The sequence below is a fragment of the Acanthochromis polyacanthus genome, chromosome 1, assembly GCF_021347895.1.
Source record: "Acanthochromis polyacanthus isolate Apoly-LR-REF ecotype Palm Island chromosome 1, KAUST_Apoly_ChrSc, whole genome shotgun sequence".
Lineage (NCBI taxonomy): Eukaryota > Metazoa > Chordata > Actinopteri > Pomacentridae > Acanthochromis > Acanthochromis polyacanthus.
In genome coordinates this window covers 36424524-36442654 of record NC_067113.1, presented here as the reverse complement: position 1 = coordinate 36442654, position 18131 = coordinate 36424524, and the positions used below count along the sequence as shown (strand labels likewise).

At 38.2% G+C, this 18131-nt stretch overlaps 1 long non-coding RNA gene across 3 annotated transcripts; it reads left to right on the top strand.

Annotated features, from left to right (window-relative positions):
* Positions 1–12204: 12204 nt before the first annotated feature.
* On the top strand, positions 12205–16045 carry LOC127533879 (uncharacterized). Of its 3 annotated transcripts, none has more exons than XR_007941758.1 (5): positions 12205–15347; positions 15381–15512; positions 15579–15644; positions 15678–15776; positions 15810–16045. It is a non-coding gene; the product is annotated as an uncharacterized LOC127533879 (long non-coding RNA). The 3 variants fall into 3 exon arrangements; XR_007941757.1 differs by having other exon boundaries at positions 15200–15281; positions 15315–15512; XR_007941756.1 differs by having other exon boundaries at positions 12205–15512.
* Positions 16046–18131: the final 2086 nt, after the last annotated feature.

Genomic DNA, 18131 nt, shown 5'->3' with positions numbered 1-18131 from the left:
ATCCACCATTTATCTGAAGATGAAGGAAACCTCAAATCTCTGGAGACCAAGCTCTGGTTCTCCACAAACTCCTCCTGAGGAGATCCAACATCTGATCCACCACAGCAGCCATTACTGCTGCTGACACCATTCAGATCATCCAATGGGAGGCCTTGTACGAGCAGTGACATCACAACGATACAGACCAATCAGGTTTGAGATCTCTGCTGCTGTTATTCTGACTCAACTGGATTTCAGAGACCTTTGACTATGGTTTCACCGGTCAGATATCCAGATTGTATATTGGATTACAGATTTCTGGAATAAAAACTCAGACTGGTCACAGTTTAATGGATCTAAATGAAGTCAGGCTCTGTTTTTAATGCTAATCCATGAGTTTAGACTTCAGGCTTCATCAGGCAACACAGCAGCTTCTTAGACCTTCAACATCTTCTGGATGGTTTGAAATCCATGTCAGCTTTAACAGAAACCACCAAAACTACATCATTTGTCAGCCAGAAACTGGAAAAGAAAAGAAAGAAATGTCTGATTTCCAACATTTCTTATATTACTCATGAGAGTGTTTGATCTCAGTTTGTCTGAGTATTTGAGTTCTGGTTGGAAGTCATTAAGAACCACAGAAGTCTTTGTCATGGTGCCCATCACTAACTAAACTCATTTACCCTCTCACACCACATTTATTAATGTTTCTATTTTTAGTTCATATTTTTCTACTTATATTTATATTTTTAGGACATATGTTTCTACTTTTTTTGGACATATTTTTCTATTTATGTTAATATTTTAGGACATTTTTCTATATACGTTTGTATTTTTTGGACATATTTTTCTACTTTTTAGGTGATATTTTTCTCCAAAAGTTTCATTTTTTGGGACATATTTTTCTACTTTCTTTTGGAGATATTTGATATTTTTCTACTTATGTTTATATCTTTGGGACTTTTTTTTTTACTTCTAGTTATATATTTAGGACATATTTTTCTGCTTTTTTTAGGAGATATTTTTCCATTTATATTTTAGTCATATTTTCAACTTCTATTTATATTTTTAGGACGTATTTTTCTTCTTTTTAAGATATAATTTTCTACAAATATTTATATTTTTATGACTCATTTTCCTTTTTTAGGATATAATTTTCTACAAATATTTATATTTTTTTTGACATAATTTCAGTTTATTTCTAAGACTCTGAATAGGACTGTATTGTTGGGGATCAATAAATAATTTCAGATTTAGGAGGTTTACATTAAAACAAAGAGCATGTGATGTGTTGTAGATTTATTAAAATACATAAATATACTGATTTTAAATCCAATGGTAGAAGTGTCTTCTTGATTGTAAATCCATTCGGCCTGGTTCTGTCTACGTGTTGTTAAATATGAAACAGACGACTGTAAAATGAGGCTAAACTGATTTTCCTTCATAATGCTGATTCATCCACATTGTTCCGTCTCATTAGCTCAGGTGGACATTCGAGGTCTCCTCCAGCAGAAGGTCTCCACACGGTTCATCCGAAGCTATTATTAATGTTGTCAAGCTTCAGCACGCCGCGACGCACAACATATTAGTGACATTATGGAACAGGTTGGCCGTGGGATTCACTGACCTGTCGCTCACATAATCACAGGATGACACGGCGACGACGTCTTTAATCAGAGCTGTAAGAGGAAGGAAGACCTCAAAGTACAATTCCCACCTGACACCACACCTGTGACCGTATAGAACCAGGAATGGGATGAAGACAGGTGGAAACAAGCCTCTGACATGAAGGCGTATTTAAATACAAAACAGAACCCTTAAAGCAGGAAATAGGATTAAATAAAAGCACAAGATGTTTATTTTGTGGAAACCTAGCCTTTGATATGCAGGCGTATTTAACCCTCCAAAGTTTGACAATGTGGCAAAATACATATATATACATATATAAAATACACACACACACACACACATATATATATGTATATATATATATATATACATATATATATATAACATTTTTGGTGGAAAAAATAAGTGTTTAAAAAAATGTTTCTTTAAGAACAGTCAAAAAAAATCAAGCAAAATCCAGCAATAATATCAGAAGTTTTACTAACATATATGTAATCACTTTAGATATTTTTAGTAGAAAATTTTTATTCATTTTTTGCAAATATATGAAATTTTTATTTATTTTTATTTTTTCAACTTTTATTTCTTGCCAAATTTGGAGATTTTTTCTTTTAAGTTAAAACTTAAGGGAAGCTTTTATGGACTTTTTTTTTAAAATTAACATTCCAATAATTCAGAAAAATGTAGTCAAGTCTGAGCTTAAGGCTCTGAAAATTACTGTTTTCTACGTGTCTCATTTAAAAATTCCCTAAAAATAAACTTTTTGCATCTGAGACTAAAAAAAAACAAACAAACTCTGCAGCTCCTGGTGAAACCAAACGTCAGATTGATTCATATTTGCAACTTAAAGGTTTTATTTAAATGAGTAAATAACTTTTTTTTAAATAATGCAACTACACATTTAATTAAGTTTTATTATTACAAATACTTGTTGGAGATTCAGCAAAAACTTATTTTCAGTCTAATTGTGATGTAGATTGGTCTGATTATTTAAATAAAAGTGCAATAACAACATTTTGTCACTAAAAAAACAAAAGAAATAAAACTGTGGAGAATCTTGCTAAGATTAATCCTGATGGCGATTTTTTGCTTCTTATAATGCCGACCAAAACTGCAGTAAATGTTCATTTATTTGATTTAAACCACAAAAATCTGGATCTTCTGCAGAAATAAACACATTTTTTTTCTTTACTGGAGTTACACGCAGGGCCGGCTCTCCCTATACGCGAATTAAGCGGCTGCTTAGGGCCCCGCCGCCACTAGGGGGCCCCCGAATTGACTGTGTCTGATGGTCTGACCCACAGACTGCCATCTAACATTACTTGCTTCGGACTAACCTGGCAACCACCCAACACGCGTTGTAAGTTCAGTGTCGCTGATTGGGCGGCAGCCACAGCCCCAGACGTGTCAAAATATTTGGTTGGTTGATCAAAAACTGGCATCAAGGAGGATGTTTAGAAGAAGAACAGAAAAAACCAAGATGAAGCGCGTTTATCCTTCAGGTGCGGAAAAAAGGAAAAAGAAGAAGGAGGACGAACAAAAGAGAGATACGCAAGGTAATTTTTGAAAACATCAGTTGATTGTTTTGTGGATACTATGATCGTGAGTCTCATTTTTAAATGCACTTGTTGTCCTTGATATATTCAGCTCAGCTGACGGTAACCAAATCGTTGTTGCTAATGCTAGCGCTGTTTAGCTAGCGGCGCGGTCAATTTCTAGGTACAGACAGCTTCTATATTGATGTGTTTTCTTGTATTATAGATTAAAGCTGCTGTCCGGAGTTTGAATCGCAGCGTCTCCCAAAACACTGTTGGTCCCTCCCTCTGATTTCACCCCTTTATTTGTGCACGCGTGGAGTACATGAGAGAAGTGCCCGGAGTGCTGCAGCATCTCGCCTGTTTTGCTGTTTTCCCCTCTTCTACATTTAGTACATTTAGTAAATAATAAAGGAATTACGTTAGAATGCTGTATTGAGTCTAACTTGTCCTAATACCAAAATAACATGAATCTGCTAGGACGAACGAGTAAAGTTTCAATATGTGATTACACTCGTGTATCCCTCTGGATGACGTTGTTTATCAAACTTAGTGCATTTACGCGTGTATATGTGTTACATTGTTTATTTATTTCTATCTAGAGTTCAGAATTGCATGACTCCTCTGACGAAGAGTATGTCCCAGACGCCCCAACATCTTCCTCCAGAGGTCGGGCATCTAAACGAAGCCGTCAGGCGGGCTATGGAGGCCGTGGTCGGGGAGCGACGCGAGCACCCCGAGCCAAAAAACGTCCTGCAGTCTCTTGGCCTGACAAGCCGTGGGATCGGTAACTTTTCTGGAAGTTGCTGATCCCTGATGCTCTCTCCTCCACAAGCAAAACAAATGTGTGTGCGGTTGCGTAGTGCGTAGCTCGCCCACCTCTGCATGGGCTTGCTTGCTGTGCGCGTAACCGTTGATTGACAGCATGACAAAGCTGAAGCTGGAACTTGATTGGTCGGCAGCGACCGGCGCTTTTTGGAATAACATGGGGGTCTATGAGAGGAAGGCGGAGCTCAGGAATAAATTTTCATATCGCGTTATTCTAACTTTATATTATAGTATCGAACTAGACTAACACATTTAAGCTTTGTTAAAAAATGATACATAAATTGAAAACAAACGGAAACTCCGGACAGCAGCTTTAAGATTAAGCTCGGTTCCTGCAGCTTTCACATTGTTTATAGGATGAAGTAGAACAATATACTCACCCAGAAAGCTTTCCTGATCCAAACAGTGCTTCAGGAGACCATGATGAAATATTGGTGAAACTAATGAGTTTTTGGACGATTAATGCAGTTTTAGAAGTGGCGCTATACATGCCATCCGAGCTCCTCGACTTTGGAGCGACCTGCCAGGGGAGATAAGGCGTACGGAGTCTGCTGCTTCTTTTAAGTCACTTTTAAAAACATACTTTTACAGAACTGCTTTTATATGATGTCGTCTTTTTAGTTTTTTTAGTCTTCTATTTTATTTTCCTAATATATGTATATATATATATATATATATATATATACACATATATATATATATATATATATATATATATATATATATATATATATATATATATATATATATATATATATATATATATTTATATAAGATCCTGCTTAGGGCCCCCTGATGTCCAGAGCCAGCCCTGGTTACACAGCATGAGAGGTCCTGCAGTTATTTTAATGTTCATGCAGACAGTAGCTCTAGAAAGAATCTTTTTAACAGAGAGATTCCGGTCAGCTGGTGAAAATTACTGCATTTTGTCTAAATACAAACTCATAAAATGAGTCTAGTGATTGTTTTCAGCCCTGATTCTGCTGGATTTTGCTCTTTCTTTGAGTCTAAACTCAATAAAACCTCCAGAACTGAAGCTTCAGTACCAGCAGCAGCCTGTAGATGGCAGCAGAGAACAGAGAATGACCCACAGAATGACGCTGCTTTAAAATAAACAAACCTGACAATATACATCTAAAACATTACTATATTTATATATTTCCAGTTAGATGTGTGATAAATACAATATTTAAACCTGCTGGATATGAAATGAACACTATAAACACATCAGCTTGTGGTTTTAATCATTTAGATTGTGCACATTTCTTTGTATTGTAAATGAATGAATAAAAACGACAAACAGATAGCGGCTGCATTTCTACCGTAAATTAAACGTGTTTCCATAATATATAATTTATACAAACATTATATTAATAATTAAATGTAAATGCATGTTTTCTGAGCTTTTATTAAATATGAACCAAATTTCTCCACATTAAAAGTGATTTATTCGACATTTTTGCAAAAAAAAACAACTGCATATTAAATAAAAAATTAGACTCAAATCAGATGGAAAACACTAACAGTTGAAGGATATTTATTGTCATTGCATCTCTACGGTGACATTTTAAAGGCACTCTAAAACAACGAGTAGCTTTAAGCTGTTCAGCAAACATTACATTTCTAAGGTTATGAATTCACTGACAAATATTAAACAACGCTAACACCTTCTGTTTTTATATTACATTGTTAAAAATGTAATTTCTGTAGTGCACTATTAATATAATATATTAGGTGCACAATACAATCTATTCATCTTTTTAAAAATCAAATATGAAACACATTTCTCTGTTTAAAAGTGACTCATTCAACATTGTTTTGCAAAGCGTATATATATTAAATATAGAATTAGATTAAAATTGGCTGGAACACTAATATTTTATTGCATTTTTTAGCAAAAATTTCATTTTTAAATTTATAAATTTGTGACAAATATTAAACCTTCTGCTTTTATATTGTATTGTTCAAAATTTATAAAACATTAAAATATGTAATGTTCACAGTAAAATCCATTATTTTTTAAAATATTAAATATTGAACACGTTTCTCTGGTTTCAAAGTAATTTATTCAACATTTTGTCCCACAGTGATATTAAATATATAATTAGATTAAAATCTGCTGGAAAGCACTTTCATTCTTCTTCTAAAGCATAAATTAGATTTTTATATTTTCACATATTTATAAACATTTATATTCAGCGAAAAACCTCGAGGATGGTTTTTAACACCTTCTGCTTTTTGCATTATGTAATTATTAAGAGTGTTATGATGCACCAAAGTGTAAATACAGATATTTGGATGATATACTCGGCGCATATTTATTCACGTATGGACGTTTTATTGTTTTCAGGACAGACTTTAAATATGAGGAGTATAACGTGTTGGTTTAGAGGCAGAGAGACGGAGGAGGAGGCAGGCAGCAGCGTTGTCTTGTTGTTTGTTTCGTCCTCCTCTCTTCGTTTACTCGGTGTGTTTACAGTCAGACGTGGTAAACATCGCCGCTGTTTGTTCCCTTTACGTTTACAGCAAAGAACGAAGCTGCTGCTGCTGTCACTGTGTTTGTAGTTCAGACGTCCAATTATTACACAGCACCAACCTTCATCCAATTATTACCACACACACACACACACACACACACACACACACACACACACACACACACACACACACACACACAGAGTCTATTATCATCTCTCTTTATGTGACGGCGCTGAACAACAAGAATTATACACCTTAATTAACCAGCCAACATGTCAGTGTATTTATAATAACTACTGACACAGAGAGAGAGATTCACACACACACACACACACACACACACACACACACAGAAATACACTGTAAAAAACCGAGAATAAAAACACGCTCTAAAACTCTGAAGTCCAACTCCGAGCCGATCGATGTTGACGTTAAACTAATTTACTGTCTTATATGATGATTATTCTGCATGTGAGCGCCGCTACCATCAGTTTAACTCATGTGGTCATTAATTTCATGTTAGAAAACATCCCGAGGCTCTCTAACAGTTAATTGTACATCCTTGGCTTTCAAGAGTCCATATTGTGCTCTACAGGAGGTCCTGGTTTACGACCTACGACGTTTTGTTGTTACGTGGAACTAGTTGACAAGCGAATGAATACGTCGTCAGACGGCTTTGTTTCCATTCTCTGGTTGTACTCCACCTTGGATTGTGCTGCATTCACTAACTTTTTACCTTCATTATGGCTCCCAGTGTAAGTCAGACTCTTCTGATGCTGGAAGAAAAGGAAAGCCGTCCAATGAAGCCGAGTTCCAGTGAAAATGAAACATAGAATTTGCACAACATTGACCAAAATTACAGTAATAAAAATTAGTGGTTCTTCAAAATGGACATTTTTTTTAACCTAGTTGGTGGTGTCTCTCCATAAAGATCCTGTAAGTGTGTATCTATGGATGGATCCATATTTCTACTAAAACAGACTTTGGTCCACATTTCTCCACCTGTTGATGCTCTAACATCAGAAGAACGTGATGTGTTAAAGTTTGACCAGACAAGGTTCCAGTTTTTAGATGTTTAGACTAAATGTTGATGTGGACTCATTGGTAGGAACCAGAACCTGGAGTTCAGAGAGGTCTAGGTGTTCATAGAGGTCTAGGTGTTCATGGAGGTCTAGGTGTTCATGGAGGTCTAGGTGTTCATGGAGGTCTAGGTGTTCATGGAGGTCTAGGTGTTCATGGAGGTCTAGGTGTTCATGGAGGTCTAGATGTTCATAGAGGTCTAGATGTTCATAGAGGTCTAGATGTTCATAGAGGTCTAGGTGTTCATGGAGGTCTAGATGTTCATAGAGGTCTAGGTGTTCATAGAGGTCTAGGTGTTCATGGAGGTCTAGGTGTTCATGGAGGTCTAGGTGTTCATAGAGGTCTAGGTGTTCATAGAGGTCTAGGTGTTCATAGAGGTCTAGGTGTTCATAGAGGTCTAGGTGTTCAGAGAGGTCTAGGTGTTCATAGAGGTCTAGGTGTTCATAGAGGTCTAGATGTTCATAGAGGTCTAGATGTTCATAGAGGTCTAGGTGTTCATAGAGGTCTAGGTGTTCATAGAGGTCTAGGTGTTCATAGAGGTCTAGGTGTTCATGGAGGTCTAGATGTTGGTGTTGAGTAAAATGGAAACACCCGTAACAGTTTGTTTTGTCATGGTTGAATTTAGCATTCAGTTTAATTGCAGAGTCTCATTTATGTTTTAATATGGAATAACATTTGTTGCATAGAATTTTTTTTGTGAGAAATGACCATCTAGTGGTTCGGTTCACTTCGCCTCATTGTTCAGAACAAACCAAAAACACACATTAAAATGCTACACTCACACGAATAACAACCCGGCGATTGAACATGTTCTGTATACAACCCGTCGGAGCATGTGCACAGTGTTGTTGTCACGGCAACAGAGGAAGTACATGCACACACTGTGAACAAAACTGAGAGGATGAGCGTGTTTGTGTGCGCAGAGGTCAGAGGACATTAGAGTGGGTTTTTGACAGTTTAGCTAACACGCTCATTCACCAGATACAGCTAAGGTTGGTGAATCAGAGCTTCATGTGTGTGTCACGTAAAGTGACAGCACACATGTCAATAAATATACAGATAGCATAAATAAATACAAGGAATAACCCACATGCACGGCTGAAGCTCACCTTTATCTGAACAAATCACAACACTTCAGTAAACAAACACAAAGCAGCAGCTTCATACCTCTGCTTCTTCTCACTTTGTTCATTTCTTTACAGCACAAGGCCTCTAACACAAGCAAAGATAATCCAGAGGTTTGAATAATGGAAATAAACACCTACATATATAACACACACAACCATAACAGCTTTAAAACAATCAAACACCAACAAAATACAGCAACACAATCATTCCAGCAGCAGTTCTGTGCTAAATTAATTGAGGTGTTCCTCAGATCTCCACACTGGGCCCACTATTTATTTATGTTTTTTATAAACACTCACATTTAGCCACCAAACACTCGTCTGTCATATTAATTTCACTCTATGCAGATGACAAATAACTGAATATTACATCAACCCGCATAATTTGCGACTCATTTGACTCTTTTCCACAGCAGAAAACAACAGTTCTTAAATAAATGCTTATACAGATTAGAGTTACAATCATAAACACTTAACTTTATAGCATTGCCAGAATATTATGAGCTTTTATGATATTTTCATTACATTTTTGGGGCATTAGGGGAAAATTTCCATTAAGTTTGAGTCAAAGTTTTTTTTTTACAGTTTAGTTGGTGGTAATTCCATATTTGACAACTATCAAGTTAATTGATTAACCATTACAGCTGTCCTCTGGGAGCTATACCAGCACAATCTTTAATTGGGGGTTCAAATTTTACATCCTGGACTACAGTCTGTGTCGCCAATCATAACTTGCATTTATAGCCAGACTTTCCAACGGCACAGTTGTGGCACCAAATACAGCATTTTTCCTGCACAAAGGAACTTTTTCTGCGCCTGCAACAGGGTTTTAGCCGAGCCAAAAGGAAAATCACCAGCATCAATTGTTGATTGATTTATTCAACATAAGACGTTTTTGTTGATCTGGTCTGAAATAAACAGAATGACTTCTGTCCAGTAAGCGAACAGAGAGTCATTATCTTTACAATTTGCAAGCTGTTTATTTTTATTATTATTATTATTATGAGTTTATTTAAGAAGGGACCATGTACAATATTAAACATAAATGTTTCCATTCGATGCATTGTACCAGAGATAGCTTTAAGCTCATTTTCATCTGCAGTCCCCCAGCAAGTCACAATAAAAACATCACAACATTACGTTACAAAAAAGTACATGACCAGTTAACAAAATATTACACACACACACACACACACACACACACACACACACACACACACACACACACACACACTTTAGTGAATAGTCTTTCCCAAAGGTCAATTTAAATCAGGAAAAACCCGTAATATCACTCACGGAACAACACACGGTAGCTGCTTAGTGTTAGTGGAAGAAACAAGAATTAGAGTTACACTGACAAGTTTTTTAACTATCAACATATCCATCCAGAGAACAATTTTTAATGTGTTCTCATTCACTAAATCACAAAAAGCAGCCACAAGATGGTGAACCTGGAAATGTTTGTTTACTAAAACTAAAAGGCAACCAGTTACAGAACAGGATATACTTTTAAGGTATTCTCTTGATTTTGAAGTTCCCAAACTAAAGCTGAAGTTTATTTTTAATCATACATTTGTTGCTGTCCGTTATGATTTTTCAGAACTGAATCCTCCGTCTACTTCAACCAAACATGTTCACCATAAATGTGCATGTTTACATCATTTTTTCTGTGTTGTAGATGAAAGAAACTGTCATTCTGAATGCTAAACTTTCACTTTAACAAATGAATTTGAAAGGAATACCAGAAAAAGAAAGATTAAACTGGGTTAACTAAAACTGAATTTCAGCAGAAGAGAGTTTATTTTACGAGAAAGTGACAAAAATTAAACATGAATACTGTATGGATGGATTTGTATCAAAATATGAGCAAATATATTTATCATAAGTAAAAGTCTGCTTCAGACACAGTCCTGTAATATTTAAAGAAACACGATAATAAAGATTTAGGAGTAAAGTTGCTGTCCTTCAAACCTAAACTGAGCATTTCTACATATCTAAGTCAGTTTAAATCCTCATAGCTTCATAATTCTGTTTGTTTCAGTTGGTGAGAAGTTGACATTTAAGAGATTAACGCTATTTACCTTCAGGTGTTACAATTATCTCCATTTTAACGTCTTTATGAATGTTTGCAGCGAGACGTCGCAGATATCCTGATTGATTCTCCCGTCGCCGTGGAAACCACAGTAAAAATAGCATTGGTAATTATTTTATACCTTATTTTTTAATTCCTTTGATATTTAACTGTGACAGGTTGCGTTTCATGTAGAAACAGACGAACGTTTGAGCTGAAGAGGGAATTAAATTTTGAGTCGTGAGTGAAGCCTCATATTTAGTTGGTGAAAAGCTCATTAATGGGTTCTGTGAAACATATTTAACCTCCGAGTTCACCTCTGGAAGAAAGAAGGTGGATTGAAAACACTGAAATAACTAATTTACAGCATGTTTTAAAAATAAAAAGTTCTTCACACCTGACTGTTCGTGGCTCATAAGAACGTCTGACACTGTCCTGTTTAACGCTTGTGGAAAGTACTTTTACTGCGTTTAACATTTATTTATTAAACTCTAGAAATATCCGTGTACCAGCAGCTGTATGACTTTAACAGAATCTGTCCACATACGTTCATTTATGTTTTTAATAGCGGTACTATCAGCTGACATAACTTCTGTCAAAGAATCAGAAAACTTGGAACAAACCGGAGATAAACATTTCTCTTTTATTTTAGCTCAGTATTTTCACATAAAAATGTTAAAAACGCATACACAAATATTTATAGTTTGTTGCCACTTTTATCAAATGTCTACGTAACATTTCAGTTTTATTTATGGAGGTAGAAAACAGTCTTTTGTAATATCAAGTCAGTGAACTATAAATAAAGAGGAAATTTCTTAGTTTGGTAGTATTTTTTTTTTTTTAGCTTTCTAACAGATTTATTCAACATCTGTAGATTTTATACTGTATATTTACCATTAAACAAAAGAAAATGTCCTCTTTTTCATTAGAAATATATGATTAAATAAAAGCTGATGTCTATTTTTTTATAGATTTGTCATTAAACAACAGAAATAAATGCCCTGGATTTAAGTTTGTTTTGTTTTTTGCTTGGAATTTACTGTGGACATGCTGTGAATTAACAGAAAATCTCTATTTTTAAATGACAGACAGTCTATGTAGTGAGCAAGTGTTATTTCAAAGATAAATTTAATACTTAGTCATTTACATCTACTACAGTTACACAAACACTTCAGCTGGTTATAGAAGCAATAAATGTTAGCAGCTAAGTAAGTGTTGTACAGCTACGTAGCTAACGCAGCCAATGTATCGAACGTAGCTAAGGTAGCTAATATAGCCAACGTAACTAATGTATCGAACGTAGCTAATGTATTTAACATAGTTGATTTAGCTAGCTTAGCTATCATAGCTAGTGTAGCTAATGTATCAAACACAGCTAATGTATGTAACGTAGCTAACGTAGCTACTGTATCTAACATAGCTAATGTAGCTAACGTAGCTAACTGAGGTGTTAGCATATACCTTACAAGCCGGTTGAATTGCATCTTGCAGGTTTTGTTCTTTTTCTGTGAGTTGTAAGGGGACATGTCGGTAACTGTCGGACTACCGCATATTCAGATAATCAGGGGCCTGTTTCACGAAGCAGGTTCAACAAACTCTGAGTTTATCCCTGAACTCTGAGTTGATCTACTCTGAGATAGAAAACTCTGAGTTTTCAGTTTCACAACGGCTGGTTTGAGTTGGTTTAATTAACTCGGAGTAGTTTCACTCGGAGTTAAGCGCGTCACTGCAACTCTGAAAAGACAGCATCAATGGAACCCCGATTCGACGAGTCACCATGGAAACGGGGAAGCGGAGGGCTGCGTTTGGGACTGGAAGTTTTTAACGCGCTCATATGGCGAGTTTGAAGACGTTTTTAGAAAGAAGTGCAACACCGCTGCAGCTGTAAAAGAGAGAGAGACGGCGTGGAGAACAGCCCGGATCAATGTTTCAAACTTTAAAACGGATCAATCTGACCCGCATAATGACACGGGGTTAATTAAACATTACCGTGTATAATAACCTTGTTTCCTGCCCCCCTGGCAGCCAGATTGTGTCAGTTTGCGGTGATGTTTTACAGTGTGACTGTCCGTATGCAGACAGGTTGTTCTGCTGATACTTGCTCATGCATGAGGATAAGTTGTGGTGTTAATAACCGTCCTGGTCCTCCCCCTGCTGCAGCTGATCCCAGCCCATCTGTCTGCTGCCTCCTTGGGGGACACGGGGGAGGAGGAGCGGGAGGCAGGGAGGCAAATTAACAAGTTGCCACATGTTTCCAGGCGTTGAGCTGCTTTTAATTACACCTGGACGTCACTTCGGAGGAACACTGCCGCCTGGATCTGCTCCTATTATCGGCTGAAGGTTGGAATCCTCACAAGGAGCCCAAAATGTTTAAAAGTCTGAATCCACAACAGCTGACTGGTTTTACTTTGAAATGATTCACTTTGTTCCTGCTGCTTTATCAGTTAGGAAGCAAAGATATTATTGATATTCATTAAAATACTGTCAAGGAGCTACAGAAAGAAAACAACAGCTCTGATTTAAAATCTTATATGTCAGGTTGTTTTGTCTCTTTGTGTTGTTTTGTGTCTCTTTGTGGTTGTTTTGTGTCTTTTTGGTTGTTTTGTGTCTCTTTGTGGTTGTTTTGTGTCTTTGTGATTGTTTTGTGTCTCTTTGTGGTTGTTTTGTGTCTTTGTTGTTGTTTTGTGTGTCTTTGTGGTTGTTTTGTGTCTTTATGATTGTTTTGTGTCTCTTTGCGGTTGTTTTGTGTCAGCGGTTGTGTTTTAATCACAGTTTGATCCTGGAACTCTGCACAGATTTAAACTTTTCTTTGTGTTCTACCTGCAGAGGGAAACTTCTTTAAATGAAGTTTATTCCTCCTCCTGCTTCTTTTTTTACCCTCAGCTCTGGTTCTCAGTTCATCTCCTTCCCCTCCTCGTCTTCTCTCTCCGCTATAATTGGGCTCGGTGTGTTTTTCTGGTCGTATGCTACATTAATTATCACAGCAATCAGACCAGGGACAATATGGCTTTATTTGTTCCTGCGGGAGGCTGTGTGTGTGTGTGTGTGTGTGTGTGTGTGTGTGCAGACAGGTGATATTCATGCGTGTTCGCTCCAGCTGAGCTCTTTTATGGCTCATTATAAGCTCTAACAAGGCTTCAGTAGCTGAATGTGTGGAGGCCTCGGGGAGCTGCCCAACACCTCCGTCTCACAGGGCAGCCCGAAATACACACCGCAGACGCACAACAAGACGCACAACAGCACAGAAAACAATTACAGCGAGTCCGTGTGTGTGTGCATGGAGGGTATCGCGAGTCTGCAAACAGTCTAAAAAAATGTTTTTATTTTGTCCTGGTGACATCAAAAGTCCTGGATGTCATGAAACGTGTTTATATGAACACAGCTTTGTTTGTTTTTGTGTGGTTGTTGGTCTGTGGGAGGGCTTTTTGTGTCTCTGTGTGGTTGTTTTGTATGTCTGTGTGGTCATTTTGTGTATTTTTGTTTTCGTTTTGTGTGTCCTTTTTGCATTCTTGTTTTCAATTCATGCATCATTGAATTTTTTGTGTCGTTCTGTTTTTTGTTTGTTTGTGGTTGTTTCGTGTTGCTGTGTAGTTGTTTTGTTTGTGGTTGTTTTGTGTCTATGTTGGATGTTTTCTGTATCTTTGTGATTGTTTGTGCATCTTTGTTGCTTTTTTGTGCCTCTATGAGGTTATCCCCACAACTGGTTCAGGTCAGGTCAACAAAGCTATGTTGACTTTTGGTTTGACCCGTCCATCCACCCCAACCTTCTTTCCTTCCTCTGTAGATAGATAGATACATAGCTAGATAGATGTTGCACAGACACACTTCACACACTCCAACACCTGAGCTAATGAAGCAGAGTGCAGCACATTCAGTCCTTAAGGCTGTCAATCAAAGCTTACTAATGGTCCTACACACACACACACACACACACACACTCCCAGCTGTACCTTCCTATTGACGAGGCTCCATTGAAAAGACTGTAATCTGCCCACACAGACTCTAAGCAGATAATACAAGACGGACATCTTAACAAAACACTGAGAAACACGTAAATGTTCAGACATAAATATCAGCGTTAGGAAGAGAAGAGACATGGAAAGACATGATTAAAACAAAAAAGATCAGAACAACCCCTTAAAACAAGTCCAAATTCAGCAGCTGGGATGCTAAATATGGTTTCATCTTCATTGTTAGAGTAATAAAAGCAGTTATTCTACAAAAAACAGTCAAACTAAATCTAATGAAGGTCCACCAGAACCTCCTCAGAACATCTGCTTCTTCATGTCCAGTAATTTTATCAATGATCAGAGTTCCTCCTTCATATTCCCAGAGTTCCAGGTCCTTGAAGTCCAAAGAGGAGAACATCCCCTTTACAAAGTTCTAGAGTAGACCTACCGACAACTGTAGAGTTGTCGGTAGGTCTACTCTAGAACTTCCTCCAGTTGTCGGTAGGTCGACTCTAGAGCTTTCTCCAGTTGTCGGTAGGTCTGCTCTAGAACTTTCTCCAGTTGTCGGTAGGTCTACTCTGGAACTTTCTCCAGTTGTCGGTAGGTCTACTCTAGAACTTTCTCCAGTTGTCGGTAGGTCTACTCTGGAACTTTCTCCAGTTGTCGGTAGGTCTGCTCTAGAACTTTCTCCAGTTGTCGGTAGGTCTACTCTGGAACTTTCTCCAGTTGTCGGTAGGTCTGCTCTGGAACTTTCTCCAGTTGTCGGTAGGTCTGCTCTAGAACTTTCTCCAGTTGTCGGTAGGTCTACTCTGGAACTTTCTCCAGTTGTCGGTAGGTCTGCTCTAGAACTTTCTCCAGTTGTCGGTAGGTCTGCTCTAGAGCTTTCTCCAGTTGTCGGTAGGTCTACTCTGGAACTTTCTCCAGTTGTCGGTAGGTCTACTCTGGAACTTTCTCCAGTTGTCGGTAGGTCTACTCGAGAGCTTTCTCCAGTTGTCGGTAGGTCTACTCTGGAACTTTCTCCAGTTGTCGGTAGGTCTACTCTGGAACTTTCTCCAGTTGTCGGTAGGTCTACTCTGGAACTTTCTCCAGTTGTCGGTAGGTCTACTCGAGAGCTTTCTCCAGTTGTCGGTAGGTCTACTCTGGAACTTTCTCCAGTTGTCGGTAGGTCTACTCTGGAACTTCTGCAGATTCAGAGTCCAAATCTGACACCAGTTTCATGATAATAAACACTTCAAGTACATTAAAGTTAAGAAAATCAATCCAGTGTTTCTGTCTGACAGAACAAGACAAAGAGGCATGTCAGTAAATGTAGATCAGCTGTAGTACCTGGTTGTTCCAGCAGGTGGAGCCTCAGTAAAATAGTATAATTCTAAAGTCACATGTAAAATAATTATTTACTATTTTTAAAAATACAGACTTCTAATGTGTATATCATTACATTTTCACCTTGTTTTTTACTGTTCTGCAATGTTGTTGGTTATCTATAATTGAATAAAACAGGAAAAGTGGAAAAGTGTTTTCAGTACTTAACATCCATAGCTTTTCTTTCACAAAAAGGAAAAATGTCTGTAAAATAATATAGCAGAAAAACAGATTCTTTTTAACAGTTTTTACTGTTTTCTTTTCTTTTTACAGTCAACTTCTATAAAATTATTTTACTGTGATTTTAATCTGTGAAAAACAGTAAAAAATAATCATTAAAGTGTCTGTTGCTATTTTACAGTGTAACTCAGTTTATTTATATATTAGATGCATGTAATTCGTGCTACATGTGTGTGTTTAATGTGAATCTGATCTGCTGCTGACTTTGATCACACTCTGAATTATTTCAGTGTAAAGCGAAGCTGCTTTGTCAATACTGGAGTTAATTATGTGTTCGGCTGTGAAGCTCCGGCCTGAATGAGGGAAAAACATGGGAGCGGGTGAGCAGGACGTAAACATGGAGGCAGTAATTGGTTGGAGGCTGTTTGGAGGCAGACGAAAGTTAACGAGACGAGTTAACGAGACGAGTTAACGAGACGAGCTTCCAGCACCAATTAAGTTCCAAATTGCAGACGTGAAACCAACAGAGCCGCTGCAATTAAACACACCTCGGCTCAGGTGAGGACGGCCAATCAGAGCCGCTCCCATCAAACCACAAGAAAACAAATAAATCTGGATTCAGGAGAAGAAACCAACTGATGACGACCTCAACGAGTTATCAGGGTTTCATCTTTAGTGGCTGGAAGAATAAAAACTGTTTAAAACAGGCAAAAATACAGCAGCTGGGATGTAAAACATGCCTCTATTTTCATTGTAACGGTAATCATAGCAGTTATTCTACTAAAAACACTCTAAATAAATCAACAAAGTTCCACCAGAACCTCCTCAGAACATCTGGTTCTTCATCTACAGTAACTTTATCAATGATCAGAGTTCTACCTTCAGACTGGGAATATTTGCGGAGTTCCAGGTCCTTGAAGTCCATAGAGATGGGTCCAGATTTATCATTTCTGAGCCTCAGAAGTTCGTCAGTTCAGCAGATAAACATCTTAGTTTAGAGATTCAAGGAGACGAGGACAAAACAATGAATACAGATGGAAACTCAAGGGTTCCAGTGAAGTTCAGCTCGTCAAAAATCACCAACAACCTGTTCAGGATGACTCAAACATGTTCCAGAATGACTCATGGTTTGTTCTAAATTATTAATTAAATAGTCCACAACTGAAAAATTGTCCAGAATTACTCAAAATGGTGTAAAATGACTTACAAATTTACCAAAAAGACTCAAAATTTGTCAAAAAATAACTTAAAATTTGTCTAACATGACCTAATATTTGTCTATATAGAATTATTCTTATTATTCTTATCCTGATTTGACCCCTCCACCCCACCCCCTCCGCCCCCCTTCCTGCTCCCCCCTCTTCACACATCCCCAGCCCAGCAGACTCTCCCCTTCCTGGGACACCTTCACCCCCAATTCACCCTCACGGACTACTCCCACCCCCTGCAGCCCACCTCACCCCCCCCCCCCTCACTCCCCCCTCTCCTTCACACCGGACCAGGTGAGGAGAGAGCTGAGGCGACTGAAGCAGAGGAAATCTGCTGGACCAGATGGCATCAGTCCCAGGCTGCTGAGGACCTGCTCGGACCAGCTCTGTGAGGTCCTCTGCCACCTCTACAACCTGAGCCTCAGCCTGGAGCGGGTCCCCGTCCTGTGGAAAACCTCCTGTGTGGTCCCAGTCCCTAAAACAGCTCACGCCAAGGAACTGGCCCACTACAGACCTGTCGCCCTCACCTCCCACCTCATGAAGACCATGGAGAGGCTCCTCCTCCACTACCTCCGCTCAGTGGTGAGCTCCGACCTGGACCCGCTGCAGTTTGCCTACAGGTCCAACATGGGGGTAGAAGACGCCGTCATCTACCTGCTGCAGCGAGCGCTCACTCACCTGGAGAGCGCCGGCAGCGCTGTGAG